The sequence below is a fragment of the Calypte anna genome, chromosome 7 (genome assembly GCF_003957555.1).
Source record: "Calypte anna isolate BGI_N300 chromosome 7, bCalAnn1_v1.p, whole genome shotgun sequence".
In the NCBI taxonomy this organism is placed as follows: domain Eukaryota; kingdom Metazoa; phylum Chordata; class Aves; order Apodiformes; family Trochilidae; genus Calypte; species Calypte anna.
In genome coordinates, this window is record NC_044253.1 from 18,110,451 (window position 1) to 18,121,423 (window position 10,973).

The following is a 10,973-nucleotide window of genomic DNA, read 5'->3' on the forward strand; positions in this document are numbered from 1 at the left end:
TTCTTCTTCTATAAATTTATCCAGTAATATTTAAATCTTTTGTATTTTTCCACCCCTCTACATTCCATAGAAGTGAGTTGTAATACCATGTCTTTTCTAATAAGGCAAACTCTATGTTTTGCTTGTTGTAACCCTGTGTTTAACAGCTTCCTTGGGTGCACCCTGATTCTTGTACTGCAAACAAACCCTACTTTATGCCTCTTCTGGTGAAATTTACTAAATTTCTCATAATGAACACATTCAACAGATTTCAAATTAATCCTGAACATTTTTCAGAACTCAGTTTCAGCTTCAAATAACAAAAATCATAACTGAACACATTGTTTTATACTATTTTTAATTTTTAACTTCACATTAGTTTCCTGATGATGCCAGGAAGAGATGTGCAGATATGGCGGACACAAGTCCTGCCTTACAGTAATTTTGTCTGGTAATAAGTTATAGAATTTCTTTATCGACACTTTAACTCTGAAAACAGATGCTATTTATATATGTATGCAGCTATGTATGCAAACTGAATAGCTCCTGTTATTATATTGACATCCAGGGTACCACTGAAGGTACACAGCTTCAATTAATTAATGCCAGAATCTCTTTGCAATGTGAATACTGTGCATATTTCAGATTTATGGGAGAAAAAAAAAAGTGATTTAGGTAAATATGAACTTCAATCTGTGCCACCAGATATGATGACATGATAACCACCATGACTTCAGGGAAAAAGATGACCTTTTTCTGCTCAGCATTCACCCAAACCATTCAGATCTTGCAAAGACACTCTACTAAAACACCACATAAAGATACATGTTTAGGATTATTTGCCTTCAGATGTTGACTGCAACAACACATTCCAAATTCTGACTGTACTCATGCCAACAGATTGGTATGATTTTAACAAGTGTGCCTCATCTTATCCAGTTACAGAATCAGGACCCAAACCACTACCTTTCATTATTAAGCTGTCCAAGGGAAAACTGCAAATTAAGTAACTTTATAACTGCTCAGTCAGGTAGTATAAAGGTGCTATGCTTGCAAAGGTTTCCAGATAGACATTTTAATTACATTAAGTTGTGACTAAGAAATGAGGCTAGTCCTGCAGTGAATATATTATGTAAATACACACCATTTTAACAGAAAATTATAAAAATTGATGAAAATAAAGAAATCTTTCAATTTGCACCCAAGAATGATCCCTTTTACAACTATGTAATAAAAGATTAATTTTAAAAAATGTAAAAATTACAAAACCACTTGGAAAACAAGTAAAAAAAGGTGTAAAGAACAATTTAACACCCTCTGAAGAAGAAACCAGGCCATGCACTAAAGATACGTAAGTGAAGAGATACTGTCTTAGCAAAGATGAATATAAGCATATGCTGAAATATCTCCTGGAACTGGGTCTGGAGGCCCTAACATTTATCTGCTTGTAGTTCTGATTTATTTAAAGTCATTTCTGAATAAAATCTGCCTGAATAGTTCAAGAAAATAAACAGAAAGTAGGAAACAAATGTCAGTTTCTGTGAACGCAAAAAAGGAATTAATAAAAACGGGCAGACCAGAGTGTAATTTAATGGACATTAATTAGTTTCTATTGATACTCATTTTTTAATAAAAGCCGTAATAGTTGTTTGTTGAAAGAGAGATACTTTGCTTCGTATCTGAAATCCATTTCCTGCCAATGCATTTTCTCTCTGTTACATTGTGGGAAATGTTCTGTGAAACATCCTCTCTCTTTAAACCTTGATAAAATTCTTGACTACATCAAACGTAATAAGTTTTAGACACATGACTGTCACCTCCTTCAGCTGGAGAGTTTGAAGAAAGCCTAGCAAGTCTGCTTATTTGCATCAAAAACATGCATCAGTGTGGTGTGTGTTAGGAGGTCTAGCAGGGCTATTCTACAGTCACTGTAGAGAGGTTTTTTTCCTATGTCATGTTGAAAGGCTATAAACCTTGGTGATGTCTGTCTTACGCAATTTAACCCATTCTAATTGTACTACAAAGGGTTCTTTTGACTTAGTAACTTCTTCAAGTCACTCTTCTCAAAAGACATATGGAAAAAACCCTCTCATGATTATTAATAATGTAGCTAGCATGAAGAAATCCTCTAAGTAGGATAGAAAAAATTTCTTTCAGCTCATAGTGACGGAACTTAATTTTCTAATGGTTGGTAGTGCTTAGTTTCATTTTCTTAAACATTCTAGCCATTGAATAAAGAAATAATTTGAAAAGGAAATAACATCTACAGTATTTGAACTTGCCTTAAGCATAAAACGTTTTAATGTTTTGAGTCTATCTTTGACAACTGAAGCAGACTTTACTGAATACTGGTAAGAGTTCACTTTCTAATAGAAAAGTAGTCACTCACTGTGATCACTGTGTCTTTTTAGTATGCAGCCCAGAGGATTCAGAAAAAGATTACATTTACAATAATTAACATATATGTAAATGGAGATCATGGCTATGAATGATAAATTTTCATAGCAATTTAAACCTTGTTCAAATTAATCAACCATACAGACACTTGATTAATGAAAGGCAGCGTCACTTTAAAATGCAACATGTTAATATATATTACTGTTATCGCTGATCAAAGAATCTTTAAACATAAACCAATTAAAACAAAGTTCAATCTACATTTTTTACTGGTTTAATTTCTGCAGAATCATAAGAGTATTATAAAAATCTATGTATTTTATTCTCCCTCATATCTATTTACTAAATTGACTGTAGTACAGAATCACACAAGTAATTCTGCTACTTCATTAATATGATTGGATCTGAAATCTATCAGATTAGTTTTCAGTCTAAACATATACATAATGGCTGATTGCAAAGTGGGCAAAATGCATCCAATTTCATTCTTCATTTGTAAAACCAGCAACTTGCATCTCATCTTCCCTATTTTCAATTCAATTGCCAACAGACCAGTCACACGGGAAGTCTGAGTGACTGACAGCGAGGGAGCTGTTTCAGAGGCCTACATCTGAGGCACCTTCCCAGCAACACCTATCTTCTAGGGCTAGGAAGGCTAGAGAGTTTTATGGTAGTGCTAGATTTATGCAGAGGTCATCCCAAGAATCTAAATAGGTTTTGCTTACTTCAGCTCGTGTCTTATCTAATGATGTGTGCACTGTTATACAACTGCTTCAATTCTCTAGAAAATTTTAAGTGTAATGTTCATAAATATATTTGTATAGTGGTGAATGGTTTTACTATTATTGAAAAGAGTCACTAATTTCCAAGCTGCACAATGTTCCTCATTTTACCTCACGAACAGGAAACCTTCGTAAAAATATAGAGCATGTTTCTGAACTGTAGCACTAAGGACAACTTTGGAGCTATAGTTATGAGCCAACAGTATATGTCAGGAGGGGAGTTAAAATGATTAGCTGGCCTTTATTTTTCTATTCAAAGGTACTGAAAAAGTTTCTTTAACACACATTACATATCAGCAATTTGTAGGTCCAAATACCAAGTTTTTCAGGAAGTGGTAGTATAGGAACAAGAGTAAGAGGTCATAGTAGTAAAATGATTAGTTTTACAAAACATACAGTCAAATTTGGAAAATGGATCCATATATATATATGTAAATATATATAGTATCCTTGTCTTTGTGGAAGTCCACACACAGGTGCCAACTACTCTGATTTCAGTATTAAGAATGAAACAGAATCACAGAATTGTTTTGGTTGAAAAAGAACTTTTGACATTGAGTACAATCATTAACCTAAGTCTACCAAGTCCAGTGATACACCATATTCCTAAGCACCACATCTACACAATCAGCTTACTAACTATAGGGGCTGTTACAATTGAACAGTTCCCTTCCTGTGTGGCAAAATGAGTGTCTGTTGCTAAATACAGTCTTTGGGACAAGAAATACCTGCTGATATTTTCAACTGTCCACTAATACATCAGTCTGTTGTAGCACTTCAAATTAGTGAAAAGCTTGGAACATAGCAGTCTCTTGAAAGAATCCTCTGTAAACATTCGAACTGCCCCAAATAGAGAGTACCTCTCACAGTTACATGAGGTGAAACAGCCATTGGCTTCAGCTTTCTCTGGACCAAATCACAGCTTCTGGACCAGATAACTTATCCGACATGTCGAATATTGTTGAAGATTGAAACCACTTTTGCTCTTCTCTGGTCTTCTGGACTATTTCTAGGTAGTCTTGAGACCAGTCCTGATGTCAGTTTTGCCACTTGCTGCTTTCACCCATCCTGCTATTCCCTCACAAGTCTCCATCTATTCCCCCTGACTTTGCATACGTCAGACAGCCAGCTCTGGGCATCCTTCCCAGAAAAGTCCAGGCAATGCCTGCTGCAACAGATCTTGACTGCTGTTTTGGTGCTTTGGGTGTTTGACAGGTTGGAGAAAATTTTTAAATGGTCTGTACTGCTGAGCTATAGAGTCTGGAGAGACCAGAGAACAAATGCACAACTATTTCATCTGACTTCTGTTGGTCAACACATCCCCCTAATAATGCTGTAGAAAGAATAACCAAGGACAGGTTTTACATTCTGGAAAAGTTCCAGACCTGCTTCTGCTCACTTTTCATGAGGTGAAAAGTAAGGATTTTTATGCTTGAGCTGGACACCTTTTCTAGAATTCTCTTAAATAAATATTTTAAGAAAGACTACAATATCCTAGACATTTTATAATTGCCTCTGATTTTCCCCTCCTAGTTGTATATTGACCTTGTACTCCTTCAGTCACTACTTTATCCTCAGTGTAGCTGTAAACCCTTTCAATAATATCTTATTTAGTAATCTGATTTGGACTGGGAATGCTTGGCTGGCAGCTATGTTGGGTTATCTTAGGATGGATATCTGTGTTCTTGCAATCTTTTACAAGCTTTATTCTCCCTCACAAGTGCCAATATAGGCTGCTGAAGAGAGAGGAGAAAATGGTTGATTGTTTGGGGCCAGTGGGATAGGTAGCAGAAAAAAATTTTTTTATATTATTTTCCCATTCACAGCACAAAATACACTCAGCTTTTGATGTACAGGTGTGCGTTTGTTGGTTTGTATTTTTTAAGCATGTATTTTAGTAGCAAGCAGAAGAAGAGACATGGCAGTAATTTAACAAAGAAAGATCCAAAAACTCGGTTTTTGTTTTGTTTCTTTCTGTTTTGTTTTCTACCAGATTTCAACTTGCTTACTAATTGGGGAGCAGTACTTTTTGGCAGTTGGAATATACAGCTCCAACTCACTATCAGTCTTCTTTGATGGAAGCCAATAGTGTCTATGGACTATTTTGACACTTGACTACCTGTCACCTTACATTATTGTACTGGTATCCAGTCTTACTAGCCCCTGCCATAGCTGCAACCACTTTTAATGAAGGAGATTTTGAAACAGAAATATTGACAACTCATACAAGACTAACCCAAACCCCAAAATGATGGCATTGACAACATCCTGACTGAGTGTTACAGAAGTGTTAGAAACATACATTTTTAATGTCTGCTTAAGAGTAAAAGGTAGGCTCTAAATATTGTTCTTGACAAAATTGGGATTATGTGTTGATATCTCAGGATCAACTTTTAGTAAATATAGAAAGGTAGGGTCATTGGTCAAGGAGATATTGTTCCCACATGCACCTACAATTGAAAGTCAGCAGGAGATTTCTCAGACCTGGGTTCTCATTTCTTTCCTTACACTAAAAAAAACATGTGAAACTCAGCCCTCCCCATTGTTTTTCTGTATCCAAATGCTAAAAAACTGGGCATGTATTTTCCCAACAGTTTCTTACTGCATTAGGTAATGCTGTGCTTCCTCACTCAATTGAATACTGATAGTTTTTACTGCACTTATATTTGGCAATTTTGTGAGCATTTGGTGATTTGGTTACTCTCCAGGTTTTGAGCTCTGTTCCATGAAATGAACCGCAGTTCAGTATCTCTGTATTAAAGTTCAATCTTTACAATAAACTTTAAAGGATGTTTTCATTAGATTACAGGTGAAAATCACATGAGTAAAGAGATACAAATTTAATAGATGCCAGCCTTCCTTATCACCAGCTGAAACTGTAAATACACTGGTCACTGACTGGATTCTAACAGAAAGTGAACTCATTCTGTGTTCAAATACCTACATAAGGAAGAAATTGCTGTACAAGTTGCCTAGCTTGCAGATACCATTGGCTTTATGAAACAAATCACTCTCAGGTTTTTCTAGCTCTGTTTACAGCTACCCCCAAAGGCCAAGGCAGTGAGCCGAGAGTTATATAAGGTGGGTAGTTTTAATTTTGGGCACTGAATGAAGCACTGAACACAGTAAAATCCTGTGTTACCTCACATCCCATGAGCACTTCGAATGTTCTAAGTGTATGCAAACAAACCCACTCATTCCCTGGGAAAACAGTCCCTGTTGGTAAAGAAACCAGAAATTTTTTCCCATCAAGAGGGGTACACTGGGGTACTAACACAACTGCAGAAGATGGACTATTGTAGGCCCAGCTATGAGCACTGGCTCTTTACCTCAGCCTTCTTGGGTAGATTCTCCACTTCGGTTGTTTGTCTTAGCAAAGAGGATTCTCTCCCTCCTTCAAGATGAGTCCTGGAATAGATGGTGTTTGCATGAAGGGCTCTTCCTTGATTAATCTGAAATCTCTCTCACAGGAAGTTCTGAGTCAAATATAAAACCAATAGACTTTATTCTGCCTGTAGCAGGAATACAGAGTTCAAACAGATTTGTTGAAATGGATTTAAGCATTTTGGTAAGAGATTTTAGAACATACCAATGCACATGTGTTAGCACAAAATCAGCCAATTAGAGTAAAACATTCTGGATGTTTTATTTCTGTTAAGCCAAACAGCAACAAGCAATCTTTTCTGGGTTAGTGTTAAGATATCAGTGCTCTTAGGTTTTCCATTTTAAGTGCTGAAGGGAAAAAATACTGCCTAGACATTTAGATTACAGGACAGCTCCAACTAAGTAGTTCAAAATTGGAAGTGTTGTATTTGAAAATATTTTAAGAAATTGTTTTCAATAGAAACTCAAAGGTATATATATGTATCTTTTCATATATAACCTTTTCTTCTGAATTTTTAAAAGAAAAATTATGCTCTAAATGTTCAAAACTGAGTTTTTATTACTTAGTAAATTTTGGTAGGTATAAAGAATCCAATTAATTTTATTTTATGTTATTTACAAGTGAAAATACCTCTTTGAGTCTTTATAATCACAAACATTTTTCCTCTCATAAAACTTTTCTAAGAGCCACATTTTCAACTACTATCCTTTATTTTATTGACTGACAGCACTGCTGAGATAATATTGTTTGTTTAGCCATTTAAGATCCTGATATATATGCCCATGGTTACTTATTTATGGCTAGTGTCTTGAAAGCAGAAAAGCAACATGTATATCAGACTCCCGAGGTCTACAGACCCTGGGGCAAACAGAAGGGTTTTCCTGGGAGTTGTTTCCCAGGAGCCCCAGCTGAACGCAGCCACCATCAGGGGGCCCAGGCACTGGGGGGTGATGAAGCCGAGTGGTCAGAATCAGAGTTACTGAAAAAGGGTGCTAGTAGGAAAAATCTGCTACGTTTGTTAATTGGTTTACTTTACACTAAGGAGCTTGATGACAGCAGTAAAGAGAGTGGTGAGCTCCTTAGGAGCACAAAGAGGAGGGAAGCAAGGGGAATTTTGTACACCAGGTAGACAATCAGAGGGAGGTATGCACTCACAACACAATTATGTTAGTTTAGGATCAGAATCAAGCTTTTGATTCCAACAGAAAGGTTCAGGGATTATTAAAAATGCTGTTTAATTGCTGGGCCTACCTCCTCTGTTAAAAGTGTTAGACCTCTTGTTTCTTATTCATTATGGAACAAAAGACTTAGCATTTAAAATACTCCTTTGTCACTAAGACCTATAAGATAAACTGCTGTCCTACTTCTTTTCTATTACGGCAACAGAAAATAAAATCTTATCATTCCATTATGCAAGAAAGGTGATCTTGTTGAAATAGTTATGAGCTATGATTTGGGAACATTTACGCTCAATATTCCTCTTCGCCACCTCTGCTTCACCAACCTCAATTCTCTTTTCTTTAGTCAGATCAGAATCAGAAGTCATCCAGATTTAACCAGAAATCCCCCAAAGCTGTAAAGTCTTAGTTATAGTCACAGAATAAATAAAAAAATAAAATCTCTACCATCAAGAATGGTAAAACCCATGGTTCACATGTGCTCTCAGTTTCTCTCTCAGTTTCTCTTCATGGCTGCACCAATACCCCTGAGCAAGAGGCTGGGATTTCTGGGGCTGTGTTAGCTCAGCCTATTGCAAGACACTTACCACAAAGTAATGGTTACTCTCATTAGTGGAACTGCACTGTTGCAGGACGAACCTCTCTTAGGGCACGGCGCTCCAAGGTCCAACAGGTGTTCCAGCAGAAGTGCACAAATAGTGCTCTGAGTCTGTTGCCCTCAGGACTGGTTATCCTGGCTCGGTGCTACTGCTATGAATTCAATTGACGTCTCCACTGGCTTGCTCAGTACTGAACTGAGCCTGTGTTTGGAAGCTCACCTTTTATTGGCCCCCTAATCCTGCTCATGCGCAGTTGGGGCCCACCCTAATCAGGCACAGGTGGGCTTAACACAAGCTCATGCCCACTGCCTGGTAATTAGTGGCACCTGGTTGCCTCATTTCACTTATTTCACTGCACAGAAACTGTGAAAAAGTTATTTTGTTTGGTTTTGAGAAAGAAAGGGCAAAAAACCAACAAAAACTAACCATAAAACTTACTCCAGACATATCTTTAGTTATTCTTACAGTGTATACCTGGGCCCAGACTGAACTCAGCATCTCAATAGATTACAATCCACATCATCTCACATTTGGCACAAGTGCCAATTCCTCAGAGCTACAAAGAACAATATATACTTAAGTCCATACTCATCTCAATCAGTCTGTGTCTGTGCATTCTGTGGGGGATTTAGAGGATGCACAGGTCATTGTATCAGAGAACTGAAGAGACATTACAGTACATTATGCTGGGCTTCACCTGAACTGGACACACATGAAAGAGAATTCAGCTGCCACAGCTCCCTTTGTATCTCCGTTTTTCAAATTCTGAAAACAGGCTAAAAAGGAGAAAAGAGACTCAACTTTTTTTAAAACCATAAAAACTACTGGAAAAAGATATAATCACATCTGAATCAAGGTAAATATCATTGAATTATGAACACTTTTAAACTGTCTTTTCTAAACTCAGTGTTTCTATGCTCATTGAAAATTTGTTTCCATCTACATTAATTGCACTACAGTGATTTAATTAAATGCCCTGTTAAATTGTTAGAAGAATAGGTAATATCCATATAAAAAGAAGATAACAAAATATGGCACCTCTCAAGGTTTTAAGTAAAAACTTCACTGTTAGGTATTCTGTATTGAATTTGTATAAATGAATCAAATAGATGAAAAATAGAAATGAGGAAACAAGCTCCTATAACAAAGAAAAAAATTAAAAAGTATGTTTTATCAGCCATTCAGGTTTGCATTTCAACAAACCAGTACATCTTGACTTTGTGTGGGATCAGTTTTGAATTTAGCGGTAATGTCTGTGCTAAATAGATGCAATACTGTGAGAAATAATACCTTGTTTTTCTAAGAACTTAGGCACACGTGATCCTTCTACACCAGATTATTGTCCCATGTGGTGTGGGCACATGATGTGCCTTCCATTCAAAACTTGCTGCCCTGTTTGGGAGTTTTTACTTGACTTTAGGATATTGTCTGGGGTCTAGAGGCTGAGCACTGAAAGCCATGAGGCCAGATTACTTCTGTGAGAATTGAAGAAAAAACCCTCATCATACACCCAGGGAGCAGTGTAAAGATGAAGTAAAACAGCTTTTTAGAAGTATGAACAGATATATACAGATAAATTTCCAAAAGCAAGTGCCTTCCTTCTGTATAAGACCTCACCATTCTCAATATGTTTATTATAATACTATTACCTACTACTCTGCTGGCTTCCTCCACAAATTTTAGCTTCTCTTTATATTGTGAAGCAGTTTTGTGCAGAGGAAAGTCTAAAATGCTCTTTTGCTTTGTATGCAGGTGTTTAAGGCTGAAAAGTTCTTCGTTATGAAGAATTCTAGAGAATGAAGTAACCTCTGCCCTCTCCTACTATTTTCTCATCTCTTACCTTACACACACTGGTGTGACTAATGTAGCTCAGTGGTGACACTGAACAAAGAAGATGTTAATAAGTTATAATGACAGCACCTTGCTTTGGGCAGCGTTAGAGCAAGCTGTGGTCAGAGCCTGTGGACACCAGGCAGTGGTGCAGAGTGGTGCTCCTGGCGCAGACTGACAAGTCCTCTTTTCCTGGAGCACTGCTGGGATCCCTCTTGCTGGGGGCAACTGCTTTTAGGGGGCAACCCTCTCTATAGGTATTCACAAAACCTGGCTCAACTAAGTCTAAATGAGACTGGTCAGTTTAAATGGGCAGTGAAACACTCACCTGTGCTCCCAGAGGACCAGGACGAGTCTGTCCTCCAGCAGCACCATAGATCTGGTCTCCAGGCAGTGAAGCAATGATAGCTCTGGGGCAGTGAGCAACCTCTGAAGCTGGCAGGGGTAGATCCAGAAGACAATCTTGTCCAGGGCACTACTCTGTCAGGAAAGCACTTTTGCCACAGACTGCAGTCTCCTGGACCACTGATGGCTGCCATTTCAGGTGCCAACAAGTCTCACAAGGAAGGTGGAGGGAAATCTTGCTAACATACTTAGTCAGAACCTGCCAGGTTTTCTTTTCCATATTCATTTATGTACAACGATTAGCTCGTTCTTTTCAAATGCCAGGGATGTATTGCTCACTAGAGGAACTTCAGTACCCAGCAGTATTTAATGTAAAAGGCAAACCTTTTCACTAATGAGCAGTTTGTCTAGTGTTCTTAACCTTATCAGCAGCTCCTGAAGTGATAAAGGCTTAACTATTATGCACTGAAAGGTGTTG